The sequence below is a fragment of the Erinaceus europaeus genome, chromosome 4 (genome assembly GCF_950295315.1).
Source record: "Erinaceus europaeus chromosome 4, mEriEur2.1, whole genome shotgun sequence".
Lineage (NCBI taxonomy): Eukaryota > Metazoa > Chordata > Mammalia > Eulipotyphla > Erinaceidae > Erinaceus > Erinaceus europaeus.
The window spans coordinates 149997335-150018013 of NC_080165.1; positions in this window are offsets into that span (position 1 = coordinate 149997335).

Below are 20679 nucleotides of genomic sequence, written 5' to 3' on the forward strand. Positions count from 1 at the left end.
CATTTCTTTAAATAAAACCATCATTTTCCTGTTTAGTGATTCTAATATTCTCAGGTTCATGGTATTAAATGCTAAGGAATATGACAATACACTAGCAAATCTATCAGTTATGCAGCTATCACTTCTTTAAAATAAATTTTAGAGGTGGGGGATATAGCATATTTGTGTTGCAAAAAGTCTTTCATGCCTCAGAAGCCCTAGGTTTAATCCCCTTCACCACCATAAACTAGAGCCGTGCAAGCCCTAGGGGGGGAAAAAGAATAAACTCCATAAAATTATGATTTCTGAGTAAATATTGCTACATACGTATGATTTGTCATAGCAAGAAAATCTGGTTTAAATAGCTATTGTCATTTGAAAAGTGATCTTTTATCACCCACTGTTATTCCTCTGCTCACCAAGAGAATGTGCGGTTTTTTTAAAAGAAAAGCCTCAGAAAATCGTGTATCTCATAAATTCTTACTACTGAGACCAAAACCTTCTGAAATAATAGATTAAGTTAAAAAATATATAAGCTCTTCAGGTATTCTCTTTTCTTATAATTGACCACACAATAATTTGGATTTGCAAGTGTAGGGGCTAGGTGTGTTCTCAGTGAAACTAAACGAGCATTGAATGATGAGCTTACATAAGGTCTTGGTGAACTGGTGCGGGTGGGAATAAGGGATGTGAAGTGGGTGGAAGTGATGCCTCTCGCACTTTATACTCATCTGTTTCGATTCTGTGTTACCTGGACAAGTAAAAAGATTTGATTAGAATCCCCAATTCAGGGAGGACCACAACTCTAACTCCATTGAACCTTATTGAGGTATATCTTGTCTGTTCAGTTTCAACTGTTAAGCCTTTCAAATCCTAGTGTCAATGATTACATTGTATTTCTTTCAAAATGGCACAGCTCACAGGTGTGAAGAATCTACTTTCAGCCTGGTTTTGGGAGGGAAAGCAAGAGAAAATCCCTTAGATCATGTCCTTGCTTTGTCATGGGCATGAGCAGGTGTTGTTTCTTAATCCTTTTTATTACGGATTTAATAATGATTAACAAGATTGGAAGATAACAGGGTACAATTCCATACAGTTCCCACCACCAGAGTTCCATGTTCCACACACGCCCTCCCCTCCATTGGAAGCTTCCTTATTCTTTATCCCTCTGGGAGCATGAACTCAGGATCATTATGGGGAGCAGAAGGTGGGAGTTCTGGCCTCTGTCATTGCTTCTCCACTGGACATGGGTGTTGGCAGGTGGATCCACACCCCCAGCCTTTCTCTGTCTGTCCCTAGTGGGGAAGAGCTCTGGGGAGGGGAGGCTCCAGGACACATGGGTGAGGGCGTCTGCCCAGGGAACTTAGGCTCAGGCAAAAACTAGTAAAGTCATGGGCTCCTTGGACTGTACTTAAAATAGACCAACTAGCTTTTTCCAAAGCAGAGACCCAAGTCTTCATTTGCAATATTCTTACCTTTAGGTTCCTGATTAGTCAACAGTTTGTTCTGCTTTATATCTTAACTCTTTTTCAGCCACCAAATTCCAGATGCTACCATGACACCAACCTGACTTTCCTACTTTTTTAGTATGTAGTGTGTTTATTTGGGTTTACGTAAAAAGAGAGCTGAAGGAAAGCCATTCACACTCTTCTGGTTTTTTGTTCATTTGTTTTCTTATTTTATTTTTTTAACTTAATAATGATTGACAAGATTATAGGATAAGAGAGGTACAATTCCATATAATACTCACCACCAGAGTTCTGTATCCCATCCCCTCCATCGGAAGTTTCCCTATTCTTTATCCCTTTGGGAGTATGGGCCAAAATTCTTTATGGGATGCAGAAGGTGAGAGGTCTGGTGAGCTAGGTCTGAATTCAGTCTTCATTGCACGGAGGGAAGCATTGTTGCTATGATACCTTCTTCTCTGTATATCTTTTAAAAAATATTTTTAAATTATTTATGATAAGGAGAGAGAAAGAACCAGACATCATCTGGTACGTGTGCTGCCGGAGACTGAACTCAGGACCTCATGCTTAGAGGCCAGTGCCTCATCCACTGCGCCACCTCCCGGCCCACCTTCTCTGTATCTCTAAGTCTTCATCTTCCTTCCTTCCTTCCTCTCTTTCTTTTTTTCTTTCTTCCCTTTTTAACATTTTTGAGCTTTTTATTATCTTTATTTATTTGGTAAAGACAGCCAGATATCGAGAGGGTATGGAGAGAGAGAGATAGAGAGGGAGAAAGACAGAGAGACATCTGCAGACTTGCTTCACTACTTGTGAAGCTTTCCTCCTGCAGGTGGGGACTGGTGGCTTGAACCTGGGTCTTTGCGCACTGTGACATGTGTTCTCAACCAGGTGCACCACCCGCCAGCTCCTAAGTCCTAGTCATTCTATCGGAATAAGTCAGCTTAAAGCAGTGAAGCCCCAGTGATGACAACAAAGAAAAAGGAAACATTTTTTTCTTTTTTCTTTTTGTTTTTGAGGACCAGCAATGTAGCTTACCTGAGAGGGTGTCTGCTTCACCATGCGTGCTACCCAGGCTGCATTCTGGGTCCCACGCTGATGCGGACCCAGTTGACAGACCGATGCGGTGGTATCCTTCCCTCCTATTCTCTTCCCCACAACCCCTTATATCTGTTATTGTCTCTCTACTTGAAAAAGCCATCCAGAGGCAATGACCCACCCCACTTCCCAAACGAGACCAAAAAATAACGAAAATGGGAGATGGGTAGAAGATGGTATGGAACAAATTGAGCCCCAGGGCTTCTTGTGAATTCTAATTATATTGGGGTTTTACACATCGAAAGCCTTCAAGACAGCGCGCTTGGAATTTCACTGATGCAGAAAATGAGCCTCTTTCCCCTCCTAGTACCATCTTAGGGTGTCTCACTGCAAAATCTCAAAGTCATCTGTGCTTAACACGCAACAATCTTTCACGGGGCTACTTGGAGCCAGTGTTCCTCTTAAAGTCATCAGGTTACTTCCATATCTGACTCTCGTGTCCCCTTGATTCTTTTGTCCTTGTGGGATCCTTCCTTCATAAATGCAAATTAAAATCTAGGTTCTATGAATATATCAACATCAAGACAAATACAGTCCAGGCTTGATTCATGTCAATGTATTCTTTATTATCTTGTTCATTTTTCTTCTGACTTTTAGTAGAAATTTAAAATGTTTGTGATCCCCTAAGTGAATCTTAGAAGCCTGACTCTGCTTAGTTAGCCTAATGGATGTTAGCCCAAGTTAGCTTCTTGATTCTTTTGGAGTTTCCAACTGCTCATTTGTGGTACTGTTTTTTCTCAGTCCCTCTCTTTGTTTTCCCTTTGTTGTACACATTAACTTTCACTAATCTGTCTTTACAGACCCAGTCCTTTTATCCCTTTATCATCTTGGTTGTTCCCTTCGGATCCCTTTGGAGTCTAGCCAAGGTACTGATGTCTCCTTTTGCTAAGTGCAAACTTATACATGATACCCCAGGCCATCTGATGGAGGCCATACTGAATAAAATGATTTATTTCTTCTTCAGATATGTGAAACTTCACCCATGTCCATTTAATTTCCATTTGCTTTTAGTGACTATTAGGGCATATGTGATTTCTTTCAACATTTCCTCCTGGATTTTACAGTTTCCCAAACATCATTGTTTCATCTATTCCTGTTATACTTTTCACACAAAAGATTCCTGAATTAAAAAAAAAAAAGTTTAGCAATAAGTAAATCAAACACTTAGCCATGTAGAGTTGGCACACCACCATTTGTCTCCAAAATGTAGTCGTGTAAAAAAGGACCACGGAGACCAAAGTTATAAGAGGACTGAAGAATGAATGGCACAGGAAATACAATACCCACTTGGCTTTATTTTAATTTCTCTTCTTTATTGAGGGGTTAACGGTTTACAGTCAACAGTAAAACACAGTGGTTTGTACATGTATAACATTTCTTATTTTTTCCACACAACAATTCAACCCCCACTAGGTCCTCCTCTGACCGTCACGTCCCAGGGCCTGAACCCTTCCCATCCCCACTCCAGAGTCCTTCACTTTGGTGAAATACACCAACTCCAGTCCAAGTTCTGGTTGGTGTTTTCTTATTTTTCAACTTCTTCTTCTTCTTTTTATTATTAGGAATTTAGTAATGACCACAAGAGGGGTACAATTCCATACAGTTCCCACCACCAGAGAACCACATCCCAGCCCCTCCATTAGTAGCTTCAGTGTTCTTTATCCTTCTGGGAGTATGGACCAAAGATCTCTATGGGGTGCAGAAAGTTGGAAGTCTGGCTTCTGTAATTGCTTTTCTGCTGGACGTGGACATTAAAACATCCACTTTAAAGTTACCTAAAAATTATTTGTACTAATTTTTATTTTCTTCTTCTAATGATTTTTGACTTTATTTCTAGTTTTCACAATTCTAGGTGTCTGAAACAAGATCATTCCTCTTTCTCTTCTCCAGTTCTACTAGTGTGCATTGGGCTGATATATAAATCTAAATATGACACATTTTTTCTACTTGTACTCTGCTTTAGTCTAAAGAAAATATTTAAGAAAGCCCATTAAAAAAAGACCAGTGCAATATGGTGCCATAGAATTAATTAAAGGCAAAGTGGGGGAAAATCAAACAGAAGACAGTTTTGGAAATAATCTAGGAAGAGAGAGATGAAATTAAAAAAAAAAAAAAAAAGCAGGAAGCAGGTCGTAGACTTGCCATGAAGATCAATTTTCGGATCATAAGTAATGCAACGGGAGTTTCGTTTTACCATCTATGAGGTTATTAAAGGCATTTCTCAGACACCAAGGATAAACACAGACAATCTCGAATAATCATGATATGTCTGTGACTCCTTTTAAGAAAAGACAAATGGGGCCGGGTGTGGTGCACCTGGTTGAGTGCACATGTTATCATATGCAAGGACCCGGGTTCGAGCCCCCTAGGCCCCCCGCAGGGGGAAAGTTTTGAGAGTGGTGAAGCAGTATTGCAGGCGTCTCTCTGTCTCCCTCCCTCCCTGTCACCCCCTTCCTGCTTGACTTCTGGCTGTCTCTATCCAATAAATAAATAAAGATAATTAATTTTTTTTTAAAAAAGGAAAGACAAAAGCAACATATATATGATTACAACACTTACTGCTGCCCCTTCAGCAAGCTCCCCACCCACCACCTCTGACTTCTCAGTCTTACAAAGAAAGCTATCAGCCATCTATAGTCAGTAGCAAACTTTTATCTGCTTAAAAATATTTCCCACTGGACTGAGGAGTTAGCATAATAGTTATGCAAAATGACTCTCCGTGCCTGAGGCACTAAAGGCCTTAGTTCAGGCCCCAGCACAACCTTAAGCCAGAACTGAGCTGTATTCTGGCAAAAAAAATTAAAACAAAATAAAGTTTTTTTCCCAAAGTCCTTTTGCTTTTATTCTTTGATTAAGGAAGTGGTGCCATGATCAAAAGGATTGACATAGAATAAAATCTAGAAAGAAAACCATTTCACTGAGATTTTTTTGTGGTATCTTTATTTATTTATTATTTATTGGATAGAGACAGCCAGAAATCGAGAGGGAAGGGGGAGATAGAGAAGGAGAGAGACAGCGAGACACCTGCAGCCCTGCTTCACCACTTGTGAAGCTTTCTCCCTGCAGGTGGGGACCATGGGCTCAAACGCAGGACCTTACAATCAGTCATGTGTATTATGTTCAGCCAGGTACAGCCCCCCCCAATTTATTATTTTTTTTAGTTAATTGTCAACTTGATAACATAGAACTTATTAAAATACAGAATTTATTTCTATTTCCCATAGAAAACTGAGTACCCACATTAGGAAATCTTAGAATTCACTAGATGATTCTCACCTCTCTGCCTCCACCTTCAGATGATGACTTTATACTAAGAAAAACCACACACGGATTTATCTGGAGTTGCTTAGCTAAATGTTTGTAGTCTGAAAACTCCTTCAGATTTACTTTATTTATTAGTTTGTCTGAATTTGTCCCACACTTGCCCCAGTTCTTGCTCTCAGATGTGCGGACTCCACAGCAGGTACCTTCTGTTTCACACACACTGTGCCTTCACACATCTACATACTGTTCCTTTGCATTCTAGAGAAGTCATACTGACAGGATTCTGCTTGTTCTTCCTATACTTTCCCATAAGTCACATTCAATTCTCTAGCGATCATCAATCATACTAGCCTGCAACAGATTTCTTCCTTAGATTGCCTTATGGATTGCGTTATGTCGGTCTGAAATGCCTTCTGCTTTGAGTCTCCACATGACAAAGAAGATGTGTTTTAGCCTCTAAAACTTACGATCCTCTCTATCCTGCCTGAAATGACTGCACAGAGCTGTATGCTAATTTATCACGGATGAATATTTTTTCCCTAGAGTTCTATATACTTCTACTAAAGATTCCAAGTGGTGGTATATCCCACTAAATTCCTGTTGAAGAAATTTTACCCACTCCAATATTTCTGGATTGCATAAATTCCTCTTCACATAATATTTGAGCTGTCCTTCTCATTGTTGTGTATTTTCAATACTAGTTTATGGAACAGGACAAATTATTTCCTAGCAGTTCTAAACATACGTGAATAAAAATAAACACTGATTTTGAATCTGACCTTCTGAATACCTGAGAAGAAATAGAATATAAACCAGTAGGTTAAAATTGACTTAAGTAAATAGCAAAACAATACAAGAAGGGCCAGGAAGTGTAGGGAAATTGTGAGGATGTGGTTGAGCTTGGCAGGGCTTGACCTGAGGAGCACATCCATCTTATCAGTCTCTCTCTCTCCTAAGAGGTCGAGCAAGGAGGGACACAACCCCCCAAGGTTTCCCTCATCCAACTCCCTGCCTCACAAAACACCCTGCATTCCTGATACTATGGCCTGCTCCCTTATTATCTACATAGTCATTGTTTTGCCTGAAAGGTCTCCTCCCTAATTCCCCTCAGAGTAATATTAATCCTACCAGTTAGACCCCTAGCAACAGTTGCTAAGGAAGTCCCTACCTTTCCCAACCCCTTTTACCTTTCTCCACCCCTTTCCTAACCATGTATGTATGGATGGTATTGTCAGGCCACTTCTGTTTCTGACTTGGCTCTTCCATTTTCCGGCCTCAGGGAGCACACGCACATGCTGATCAGGAGGCTGACGCTGGCCACTGCAGTTGGTGCCACGTGGCTTAGCCAGGTGTGCTACTGCGCAACTCTGGGGCGTTTGGATGAATAAAGATTTGAACTGCCTCACTGCCACGAACTTGGTTCCTGGGTCATCTCTCGTGTCGCTGGCCTGACAAGGAAGTAGCACTGCATGCCTCATCTTTCTTCCCAAGCATTGGAGGTTTTGAGTTTGAACCTCAGCACTGCTTAGGACCAAATCAAGGGAGTTCTATGAATGGCGGAGCAGAGCTGTGCTATTTCTCATCTCTCACTTTTCTTTTTTCTTCCTTTTTCTCTCTCTAAAGTAAAAAATGGAAAGATTAACCAGGGGAGAGGCAAATTAACAGTGGTATTGCCCATAAACAAGGCTCTGGGCTCATTTAAGGCATTCTATAAAAATAAACTTTAAAAGGCATTATTTTTTGGTTGCAACAGGGGCTACTCCACTCCAGATTGACTTTTGCAGGTAGAGTGACAAATACAGAGACAGACATAGAGGAATGCACCACTGCACTGCAGCTCCCTTCAGGGCAGTGGAGGCAGGGCTCAAAACTGTGCCATGCCCCAAGAGGGTAAGTGTACCATTTAAGTGAACTAGCTTGCTGGCTCCAAGAAACATATTTTTAAGTGAATAACCGTACCAATAGTTTATCTCTCTTCTATAACTTGGTTTAGAATCCAGGTGGTTAAATAATAGAGTTCTAAGACATATGTACTTCAGATTCCTTGTTTTTATAGTACGTCTAAACTTTTTTGTCCTTAAACTAATGTAAAAAAATGTAACAGGGGGTCGGCGGTAGCACAGCAGGTTAAGCACATGTGGTGCAAAGCGCAAGGACCAGCATAAGAATCCCAGATCGAGCCCCTGGCTCCCCACCTACAGGAGAGTTGTTTCACAAGCAGTGAAGCAGGTCTGCAGTTGTCTATCTTTCTCTCCCCCTCACTCCATTTCTCTCTATCCTATCCAACAATGACATCAACAACAATAATAATAACCATAACAATGATAAAACAACAAGGGCAACAAAAGGGGGCGGGGAAGCCTCCAGGAGCAGTGGATTCATGGTGCAGGCACCTAGCCCCAGCAACAACCCTGGAGGGGAAAAAAATAAATAAAATAACGTAAATGTAACATGTGCACTCTCCTTGGTGTACAGGAAAGAAAATACACAAATTTATATTCTCAGCTGTGTTTCTGCAAGGCCAGCAGCAAAACTATCCCTTAACATAAATATCAAAAAAATCTGCTCTCACTTTGTCTTTTCTATGTCAAAGCCATGCACACTTTTCAAGATATACAAGGTACTTTCTTTTTAAACAAAATTTTACTGGACCAAAACTACTGTTCTCTCACCTCCTTGTGTTCTCTCTGATGTCCCTAATGACAGTCCATCCCCCCTTATTTAGACTCTGTTTACACATGATCACTATTCGCACACATCTTTCTATTTTTCTGCCTGATATCTCATTTGTCATCTCAGAGCTACCCTAAGGTAACCAATATATATTTCACCTTTAAAATCTTTGAAATAAATCTTTTATGTATTTTTTTACACGATTAACTTAGAAACCTTTAATGGAGGGTGGGGGGGGGGCTAGGTGGTAGTGCAGCGGGTTAAGTGCAGTTGGCACGAAACACAAGGACCGGGATAACGATCCTGGTTGGAACCCCTGGCCCCCCACCTGCAGGGGAGTCATTTCACAGGTGGTGAAGCAGGTCTGCACATGTCTGTCTTTCTCTCCCCCTCTCTGTCTTCCCTTCCTCTCTCCATTTCTCTGTCCTATCCAACAACAACAATAACAACAATAAACAAGGGCAACAAAAGGGAAAAAATAGCCTCCAGGAGCAATGGATTGGTAGTGCAGGCACCAAGCTCTAGCAATAACCCTGAAGGCAAAAAGAAAAAAAAAAAAGAAAGAAAGAAAGAAAAAAAGAAAGAAATCTTTCATGATTACCATTAAATTAGTCCAAAAGTAAATCCAACTGCTGTGTCTGCCTGCCTTCAGTTCTGTCTATTTGATGCTATTTGATGTCACCCACGCTTTTCTTTTCTCTTCTGTTCGGTTAGATCACTCCTCATCTCTGCATGCCAATATTTCCTCCAACCCTTAAGGTCTTTATGGGAGCAGAATGTGGGAGGTCTGACTTATCAGATTTCAGGCTCAGGGGCAAAAAGAAAAAGGAAAAAAAAACTAGTATACCCACAGGCCCTTTGGAATTTAACTAAAATCTGCCTACTAGCTGTCTACAAAATGGAGGAACCCCCCCCCCAACTCTTCATCTGCACTACTCCAGCCCTTAGGTCCATGACTGATCAACCACCAGGTTCCAGATGCTAGCAGGATGCCAACCAGACTTCTCTGGACAGACGACCGACCCCCCACCAGTGTGTCCTGGAGCTCTTCTTCCCCAGAGCCCTTCCCACTAGGGCAACAGAGAGACAGGCTGGGAGTATGGATCCACCTGTCAACGCCCATGCTCAGTGGGGAAGCAATTACAGAAGCCAGACCTTCCACCTTCTGCACCCCACAATGACCCTGGGTCCATACTCCTAGAGGGATAAAGAATAGGAAAGCTATCCGGGGAGGGGAGGAGATGCGGAGGAATTGGTGGGAATTGTGTGGAGTTGTACCCCTCTTATCCTATGCTTTTGTCAATGTTTCCTTTTTATAAATAAAAATTTTTTTAAAAAAGAAACTGGGATCCTGAAGTCTCAGGCATGAGGATCTTCTTTGCATAATCATTATACTATTCCCTCCACCCACCTCATACTTTTCTAAGTGTAAAGTGCATCATCATCTATGTAAGCACCATTATGTCTCCAGCACACTCTTCATCTTGCAGAATGGAAACTTTACACCCACTGCACTCTGCCTCACCTCCCCTAACTTCAGACTCTACCTTCTGTCTTTGTAAAGGTGACTACTCTAAGTAACTCAGACAAATGGACTCTTGCAGTTCTTGTCCTTTTTGTGACTGGCTAATTTCTCTTGTCTTAGTGTCCTCAAGCCTTATCCAAGTTGCAGCCTATGTCTGAATTCCTACCTTTTCAGTGCTGACCAATCTTCTAGTGTACACACATGATTCATTTTGTTTTTCAGCAAACAATTATATGACTCCCGTCTTTTGGTTATTGTGAATGGTACTGGAATGAACACGAACATATCAACATATCCCCTAAGATGCTATTTTAAATTCTTTTTGGTAGATACTCAGAATTAGAATTGTTGGACCATACATATTTCAATTTTCATTTTTTTAAGCAACTGTCCTATTGCTTCCCACAGCATTTGTACTATTTTATATTCAAAGCAAGATTCTTAAAAATGAAACAAAAAAAACTCATTCCAAATGTCTAAGATGTAACAGAGTATCTGAAATAAAATATAATCGAAATGATAGCCCTGCAATCTAAACAGCTTCAGGCAGATGCGTGACAGCTGGTGTTCAGAAGACATTCATTCAACGCGGAGAATGTGTCACACCGTCCTGTAGTTCCTGGGCCTGACTTTGCATCAGCATCTTAGCAACTGAGCCAGAACTTGTGGGGAGCCGGTAGTTCCTGACGGCTCCTCCAGGGGTTCTACGCCTTGAGTACATGCGGAGAGAGTCTTCCGTGGACTACGAATCTGTTCGCATACTTATTCTGGGGCTGATGGCCCAGGGGCTAAGGGAGACACAGGAGAGAACAACCAACCAGTATCTGCATATTGCACCAGAGCAAAGGACTTTGAGGGAGGGGATGAGAGAGGACTGAGAAGACTTTTGGGAGAAGGTGGTGGCGGGCCTGAACTGGGGCTGGGGCAGTGTGCAGACCCCTATCGTGAGGAGATGAGAAACTGTCAACAACTGTACTGGAAACCATTACCCCTCAAGCAAAATGATTTGGAAGGAAAGGCGAGGCATTGAGGAGATACTGTGTCACAACTGCTCTATTTCCTCTAGTATTCTTATTTCGGATTGTCAGAAAATTCATGACACATTTTCCTGTTTTTCTATGCAAAAATGTGTCATGACTTCTGCAGCAACCCGATATTAATTTAATATGGTCCATGTGTTATAATTAATGGATTCATATTGACACATTCTTATTAACTAAAGTTCATGCTGAAAAAATATCTCTTGCTTAAATAGATCGGTATGCGTGATCATAGCTTGGGGACAGGTCCCCTACATTTGCAGAGGCCGGACGAGTGAGACAGGATTCAGAGCCCATGGGGCAGACTCTGGGGTCAGGCTCTGCAGGCAGGAGGAAGTGACTAGGAAGACAGCGACTGAGGACCTGAATGCACCTCCACACAGTGGTGCAAGGCAGGAAGAGGATAAAGAGTTCAACTGGGCCTGGGAGATAGCTCCCTCAGTAGAGTGGGCATCTTCTCACGCTCAGGGACCCAGGTTTGAGTCCCGGCTGGCCAGGTGGCAGTGAGATAACGTGACACCATGAGAAACCAAGGAGTGCTGGTCTGGTGTTGTGTTGTCTCTCCTTCTCTCTGACTCATTCACTCCCTGAAATTAAAAAGAAAAGAGTCTGCCTAGAGCAGTGTAAGAGCAGAGCTTGGAATCTTCTCCCTAACCCCTACCCCTCCCCGCCCACCACACACACAAAAGCATCCAAGGTTAAGTGGAAGTAAAGCATGGGAGCCGGTTAGCTGGGACGGTAGCTGGCATCAAGAAGTCCCACCAGGAAAGTAAAACATGGGGGCCGGTTAGCTGGGACGGTAGCTGGCATCAAGAAGTCCCACCAGGAAAGTAAAACATGGGGGCCAGTTAACTGGGACGGTAGCTGGCATCAAGAAGTCCCACCAGGAAAGTAAAACATGGGAGCCGGTTAGCTGGGACGGTAGCTGGCATCAAGAAGTCCCACCAGAAAGCAGCAGAAGTGAGTCAGAATAGAAGGTAGGGAAGAAAGACACTAGTCACAAAGAATGAGGTTCTAGAAATTGAGAAAATTAAGCAATTGGGTTAGAACACACACTCGGTCATGTGTGAAGTCCTGGGTTCTCGTGCTGGATCCGGGATCCAGTCTGTGGTAGAGGCGCAGGCACAGGGGGTAGGGCTGCAGGTGTTCCTTTCCTGTCTGTCTCTCTCGCCTTCTCCATGTCTCTATTTCCCACCATCTATAAGAAATCATTAAAAGAGAAAAGGAAAGTTTACCTTTGGGAGAGGGGTAGTGGTCCACTCACTGAGCCCCAGAAATTATGCTGGCAGTAAACACACACACACACACACACACACACACACACACAATCTGGGTATAAATAAGCAAAAACTAATACCAAAGGCCTACAACATTCCCTTTTTAAATTGTTTATTAGTGATTTAATAATGATTGGCAAGGTTGTAAGATAACAGGGGTACAATTCCACACAGTTCCCACCACCAGAGTTCCCTGTCCCATCCCCTGCATTGGAAGCTTCCCTGTTCTTTATCCCTCTGGGAATATGGACCAAAATTCTTTATGGGGAGCAGGAGGTGGGAGTTCTGGCTTCTGTCATTGCTCCTCAGCTGGACATGGGTGTTGGCAGTTCGATCCATACCCCAAGCCTATTTCTATATTTCCCTAGTGGGGCAGGGCTCTGGGGAGGTTCAGCTTTCTAGGCCTATTCTCAACTCTGACACCACCTTCCAAGACAATATTTTTAGTCCACCTGCATGTTAGCTGTCAGACTCAGGCAAGAACATTCCTTTTCTGTCATTTCCTCACTGTGTCTTTTTTGTCATCCTCTTACCCAAGCAGTGACAACTGGCACAGACATCCTTGGTATGTGACAAAGGGATTCTGGGCGCAGAACATTCCTGTAGAACCCTTCAACTCTCCCCCCTGTCCCCCAGAGTTATCGCTGGGGCCTGGTACCGGCACTATGAATCCACTGCTCCTGGCAACCATTGTTTCCATTTTATTGGATAGGACAGAGAGAAATTGAGAGAGGAGGGGGAGGCAGAGAGGGAGAGAAAGATAGACACCTGCAGACCTGCTTCACCACCTGCAGATCTTTCCCTCTGCAGGTGAGGAGCAGGGCCTCAAACTCGGATCCTTGTACGGGTTCTTATGCTTAGAACTACGTGCGCTTAACTAAGTGTGCCACTGCCGGGCCCCAAACCCTTCAACTCCTTTATCTTAAGGGCAGGAGGAGGAGTCCCCGATCCCTCCCACAGCAGCCTGTAACTAATGACACAGACTGGTGCCTCTCTCCCGCTAACAGTTTGTGCCTGATGCTTCCCAGACCGTCTCAGTCCCTGCACTCTGCCAGTCTGTCTCTCAGCAACACCATGAATAAGGACGTTTCTGTCTGTCAGCATTGTTTGGCATTCTAATTTTGCCAATCGGCTCTTGATTAATTCATGGAGCAGTTACCCAGCTGGCATGCAGTGTTTTCCTGATGTTCTTTTATTTTTGTTCTTTGGAAAGTTTCTCTTCTGCTGTCTGATTTATGAACAGTCATCGCTCTTTAATGTGTGAGCAGGGGTAGGAAAAATAACAAGACTAAAATCAGTCATGCTTCCTCCATGTTAACAACAATAACAGGATTTGCTAAAAAAGAGGAAAGTGAAACTGTAAACGAAAATTAAGCTCTGCACTTATCTGAAAATGTCGCCGCTGTTTCTGCTGTTCCTCGCCGCAGAGAACAACACTGTGTTTGGCATAAATGTGTGTGTGGTGGGGGTGGGGAAGGAATTTTGAGCAAGCCCATAGTCCAGATCCAGATCCTCCCTGCTAGTTCTGAACAAGTATAAATTCAGTTCATTTCTTTAACATTTAGACATTCATCTGAGTTTGAAATGCACTATAATCTCTTCACTTATACATTTGTTAATTCAATGGAAACGCTATCAAAACAAAGTAGAAGTTCGATTCAGTTTTGCAAATATATTTTCTACCACCCCAAACAGTTTTGTAACTAAGTATAAATACACACAGCATTCTTTGAAGAGATAATCATCCTTACTTAAATTAGGCAGGTGTTTAAGTGTCCTCCTCAATCTTCTCATGGCATGTTATTCTTGGCTTTACTGATAAGGGGATGACTTATCTCCCCCTCGGTAAGTGACTTACCGATAACTTTAATTGCATCCATTATTCTTTCTGAAACTGTGGTCTTTTTTTTTTTTCCTTCTGGATTTGTACTGTCACCTTGACACCTTGGTTGTTAAATAGGTGTTCAGGGTTACCACCTCTGAGAGTTTCTGTGTGAGATATTCAATGCCCTCGGCACAGAGAGTGATTTACTGCACTCTAATCTTTGTTACCTTACACAAAAATCTAGCTTGAGAATTCAAGGGAGATTCTCTGCTATGGCAAAATCCAATAATAGCATTATGATGGCTACAATTTTCTATTTCTAGTCCAACATTTTCCAAAGTCTTCTGGTCCATAGGACATGTCACAAAAATCATGGTTGATTCACAGTTCATATGATGTTTTAAAATGTGGCACTGCATTCACACCTCTGCAAATAGTCTGTTGTTATATTATGGACTGAAGTACACTTGCTGTATAGTAACCTGTAGAATTTTATTCCAGTGTTGTCCATAGTTACTCAAAGAGCCATCTTCTTCCCTTTGAAGATCATGCTCCAACAAGCACTGCCCTTTTTATGCTGAAGACAACTACGGGGGTGGGGTGGGTGTAGATAGCACCATGATTATACAAAGAGAATTTCATGCCTGAGGTTCCTAAGCTCCAGGTTCAATCCCCCAGCACCACCATCAGCCAGAGCTGAACAGTGCTAAAATAATAATAATAACAATAACTAGTATCTGTATCGTTACTGCATATTTACAACATACAGAAAGGAATTTCTGAACTTTGTTTTTCAACCAGAAAACAAAAAGTACAGTAGCTTTAAAATGCAATGTAGATTCCCTGCTGAATGGCATATTCTTCCATTCAGAAAACTGGCCAGATGACACCTAGTAAATAATGTGGAAGAGTTAAGAACAGCAACAAAATATTCTCTGAGAAAAAGACCAGCAATAAAATAGTTCCTGGGACTTGAAGTTTCAGTAAATTATAAGTCAGGTGTATACCTTTTGTTCACTTCATTTTTAATTTTTTTTATTGAAGTCACATCAGACTGTATCCTTATTTAGGTTTTAGGTGTGTGCCATTACAAATCAACACTAACAGTCTGGCTACTGTAGATTCTTGTTGAACAGACAAGTGTTTATGTGGATTTGGGGAATAATATTTCTGCCCCAGCTAAGTATTACAAGTCATATTTCTTCTCAAACTCTATTATTCTGGTCAGCAAGTCTTAATCTTATACTTAAAACTGTGACGATTGTTATTTTTTATGCTTTAAATTATCTCTAAATTGATATTGTGTTTCAACAAAAATTTACTTTTCCTTTTTGCACACATGAATTCTTGTTTTACACAGAATTGACATATTCAGGAACTTGGTGGTCACTAAGGGGACTAGTAAGCGGCAGCCCCTGCGACCAGTCTTCCCCTCCCACTGCAGGCTTTAGAGGCAAGTAACTCCATTCAACCTCTCGCCAAGTTTTCACATTGTGGAGCCAAAGAAATGAGAAATAGACTGACTTGGAAATTCTTACCCCTGGTGTTCAGGAGTTACCTCACCCAGGAGACCGCACACCTTGCCGTTCCCTAGGCCCCACCCAGCCACCTCACAGGACCACCTGCACAGGGGAAGCTTCCCAAGCAGTGAGGCGAATTCATGGGCTCCACAGAGAGTATAGGAGAAATCAGTGAGGAGCTCATCATAGAAGCCCACTACACAAAATGACAGATAGAAATAAATGGGCAAAGAATCAACAATTTAATACAACCTCAAGACAAAAACCAGAATGATGCAAGTAGGCCACACATACCAATAATCATTCTGAATGTGAATGCCCTAATTCAGCTGTCAAAGGACTCAGAAGAGTGAAGTGGATTAAAGAAGTGGATCCATCTACCATATGTCTTCAGGAAACACACATCCAGGGAGAGAGAATAAACAAATGCTAAGGGGTTGGAGCAAGATATTCCAAACTAATAATGCATTAAAAATGGCAGGGACAGCTATTCTGTTCTTAGATAAATTAGACTTTCAGGTAAAAAAAAAAAAAAAAAAGCAAGCAGAGACAGAGAGAGTTAAATACATAATGGTCAAAGGATTAATCCAAGAAAAAGACATAACCATCATAAATATATACGGTCAAATTCAGGAGCACCCAGACATAAAAACCAAGTGCTTAATGAGCTGATGAGATACATCAACAGCAACACAATAACAGTAGGAGACCCTAAAACACCACTCACAGCAAGAGACAGATCATCCAGACAAAAAATCGACAGGGAAATAGCAGTCTTCAGTGACACCATAGACAATATGGATATAACAGATACATAAAGAAATTGCCATCCCAGAGGAAGTGAATACACATTCTTCTCAAGCACACATGAAACATTCACAAGGATTGACGATATGCTGGGCCACAAAGACAGCCTAAATAAATACGTGAATATTAAAATCATAAAATGCATCGTCTGAGACCATGAAGGTATTGTATTAAGGTAGAAATGAGCCACAAAAGGAAAATAAACTCCCTCAAAATCTGAAGACTAAACAGCACGCTTCTGAGTAGTACATGGCTCACTAGAGAAATAAAAATATAAACTAAGAATCACCTTAATATCAACAGAAATGAAAGAATCAGCCATCAGACGCTATGGGATGCAGCAAAAGCAGTTCTGAGAAGGAATTTCATAGCAATACAGGCTCACATTGATAAAGAGGAAAATGTCACTAGTCAACAATCTAACAGCACAGTGTAACCAACTAGTAACAGAGCAACAGGGAGTCGGGCGGTGGCGCAGCGGGTTAAGCGCACGTGGCGCAAAGCACAAAGACCGGCATAAGGATCCCAGTTCAAGCCCCCGGCTCCCCACCTGCAGGGGAGTCGCTTCACAGGCGGTGAAGCAGGTCTGCAGGTGTCTGTCTTTCTCTCCCCCTCTCTGTCTCCCCTCCTCTCTCCATTTCTCTCTGTCCTATCCAATGACGATGACGTCAACAACAATAACTACAACAATAAAACAACAAGGGCATCATAAGGGAATAAATAAATAAATAAATAAATAAATAAATAAGAAAAGAAACAGAGCTGCAGAGATTCAAAGCTCAGTAGGAGACAGGGAATAGTTAAAACCAAAGCAGAAATCAAAAAGATATAGAAAACAAAAAGATCATTAGGAAGATTAATGAAACCACGAGTTGGTTCTTTGAAAGGATAAATAAACATAGATAAACCATTAGCTACATTCAGCAAGAGGAAAAAAAGAGAAAGCTATGGTAAAATTGCTCAGAAGTGAGAGAGGAGCTATGACAACAGATGAGGCAGAGATACAAGGGAATATGCAGGACTAGTAAGGACATCTGTATGGAAACAAAGTTCACAACTTAGAAGAAATGGACACATTCTCACAGTCATGCCAACTGCCAACCTGAAAACAAGAAGAAGCAGATAAACTTAACAGGATAATCACTAGGGCAGGAATTGAAACAGTAATCAAAAGCATCCCCAAGAACACAAGGCCAGGTCCAGATGATTATACTAATGAATTCTATAAAACATTCAGATAACTAATACCCATTCTCCTCAAACTCTTCCAGAAAATAGAATTAGAGGGACCAGTCGCAAACACATTCTTTTTTTTATTTTTATTATTATTATTTTTTTTGCCGTCACAGTTATTGCTGGGGATTGGTGCTGGCATTAAAAATGCGGCCATCTTTCTGGGTTTTTTGTTTTTATTTCTTTTTCTTTCTTTTTTTTTCTTTTACAAAAGCCAACATAAGTGAGAATCCTTAAACATATGTACTAGTTCCATGTCACAAGCCATAACTGTGATCACAGTTACTACAAAATAAGAAACAGAAGCAAATAAAGGCAAAGCACTTCCTCCCTACTTTCCCACAGGGATGCAGTGAGTAGCCTTCTGCCTTTAGGAAAATCTCCCTGCCTCTCTCACTGGCTGCAGTCTTGTGTCTCTGAAGCTGCATCTCCATCCCAGCATTGCTCTTCCCACTCAAGTAGAGTGTCTGTCCTTGGTGGGACTGCTTGATACCTAGAGGAGGGCATGGGGGAAGATCACCACAAGGTTGACGCTAGGTTGTCAGAGCATTTCTGTCACATGCACAAGCTGGGCTTCCTCACCACAGGAATACCAAGTTGCTCCAGAAGTTTGACTGATTGGAGGCCCCTGCAAAAGGATGGGTGAACTGTTCAGCAGGTGGTTGCTACTTGAGCTCCCACTCATGACTCTGGAAAAATGCAGTCTGTACCTCTGATAAATGTTCAGCTGACTCCTGGGTACTGTGACCCCCAGACTGCATTTATTTCTAGGCCATCAGGGCTTAACTGGGTGCTCTACTGGGAACTGCAAGGCTGTCTGCCTGGTCCTCATTACCATGAGTAACTGAAAATTGTCAGTAGGATCCTATGAGCTTTGCTTTTCGCGTTGTATAAAGTGACGGCTGTTTGTAGGAAAGTCATTTCATAGAAGGTTCCTAGAACGTGCTGATCGCGGCAGCTAAAATCAGTCTCTCTCCATCAATCATGCCATGGTTTCAGCCTAATTGCTGTTCAGGCTAAAGAAATAAGTAAATACCGGAAAGTAAGTTCCAGTGCAAAACAGATTGTAGTTCCAGTAAAAATGCCATAGATGATCAGAAGTGTGCTGATTACAGATGTCCGTCAGCCCCAGCCCTAAGTCATAAATATCACAAACAGGAGGGGGAGTGTGCCTGCAGTCAGCAAGGACAGAAGCTCCTGTCTGAGCATCACAAATCAAATTCAGCCCTAAGTGTTCACAAGGGGTACTGGTGACTGGATGGGATGAAATCAGACAGACTCAGTTTTGAAAGCTGCATTAGGTGACAAGTCTTCTCTAGGAAAAATATAAATGAGCTCCATTTTTCTTTTCTTTTTTTCTTTAGTAGCGAGATTAATAGCTTACAGTCAGCTGTAAATACAATAGTTGGTACGTGTGTTAACATTTCTGTTTTCCACATAACACTCTAACCCCCACCTAGGTCCTCCTCCATCATCCTGTTCCAGGACCTGAACCCTGTCCCCCACCCCAGAGTCCTTGACTTTGGTGCAACACACCAACTCCAGCCCAAGTTCTGCTTATTGTCTCCCCTTCAGTTCTTACTTCTCAACTTCTGTCCATGAGTGAGATTGTCCCATATTCATCCTTCCCTTTCTGACTGATCTCATTTAACATGATTCTTTCAATCTCCACCCAAGATGAAGTGAAGAAGGTGAAATCCCCATTTTTAACAGCTGAGTAGTATTCCAATGTGTCTACAGACCATAACTTATGCATCCACTCATTGGTTCTTGGACACCTAAGTTGTCTCCAGGTTTTGGCTGTTACAAATTGTGCTGCTGTGAACATAAGTGTGCACAGATATTTTGGATAGGTGTGTTGGGTTCCTTAGGTTATATCCCCATGAGAAGAATTGCAAGGTCATAGGACAGGTTCACTAATAGCTTTCTGAGAGTTCTCCAGACTGCTTTCCACAGGGGTTGGGCCAATTTACATTCCCACCAGCAGTGCAGGGCGGTTTCTTTGTCCCCACTGTGGGTTCCCTTTTTCATTCAGCGCCTATTTGAAAGCCTTCACATACAGCTTTAATTCTTGCAAAGGGCAGGTCTACAGTGGCAAGAACATGAGTTCTATGAATCCTGTTAAAACAAAGTTGGGAGGATACATTTCAGAGAGCTTTCTATCAGCCTGGTTATTATTCAGGGAGTTGGGCAGTAGCACAGCGGGTTATTATTCCGATCTCTGTTTCCAAATTATAAAGAAACAAGTTCTGTGACCACCTGAGATGGGAGAGGGCGGTTGTTTTGCTGTGAGAAACTGAACCAAGTTTCCCAAACTTCTATCAGTATCTTTGTATAAAATAAGTATCTCTTACTAGAAGGCTGATTCTATTTGTTTATTCCTGAATTTCTTTGCTCAGATGGAAGTAAAGGTTTCTTCATGCAGAATGATGTATTAAGTCTTTTACTAGGATGGGGAAATAGCATGATGTTTCTGCACAAAGAATTTCTTGCCTGAGTCTCTGAGGTCCCAGGTTCAGTCCCAAGCACCACCATCAGCCAGAGCTGAGCAGTGCTCTGGCATCTCTCTCTCTCTCCTTTCTGTATTCCTCTCATAAAAATAAATAAATTAACAAATACAATTTTTTAAGTCTTTGACCTTTAGATTGTGAGCTTTTCTTAGGATAATAGGTACTCAGTAGATATTTGCATAGTCATATACTTTTTTTTAATTTTTAAAATTTTTTTTTATTTAAGAAAGGATTAATTAACAAAACCATAGGGTAGGAGGGGTACAACTCCACACAATTCCCACCACCCAATCTCCATATCCCACCCCCTCCCCTGATAGCTTTCCCATTCTCTATCCCTCTGGGAGCATGGACCCAGGGTCATTGTGGGTTACAGAAGGTGGAAGGTCTGGCTTCTGTAATTGCTTCCCCGCTGAACATGGGCATTGACTGGTCAGTCCATACTCCCAGTCTGCCTCTCTCTTT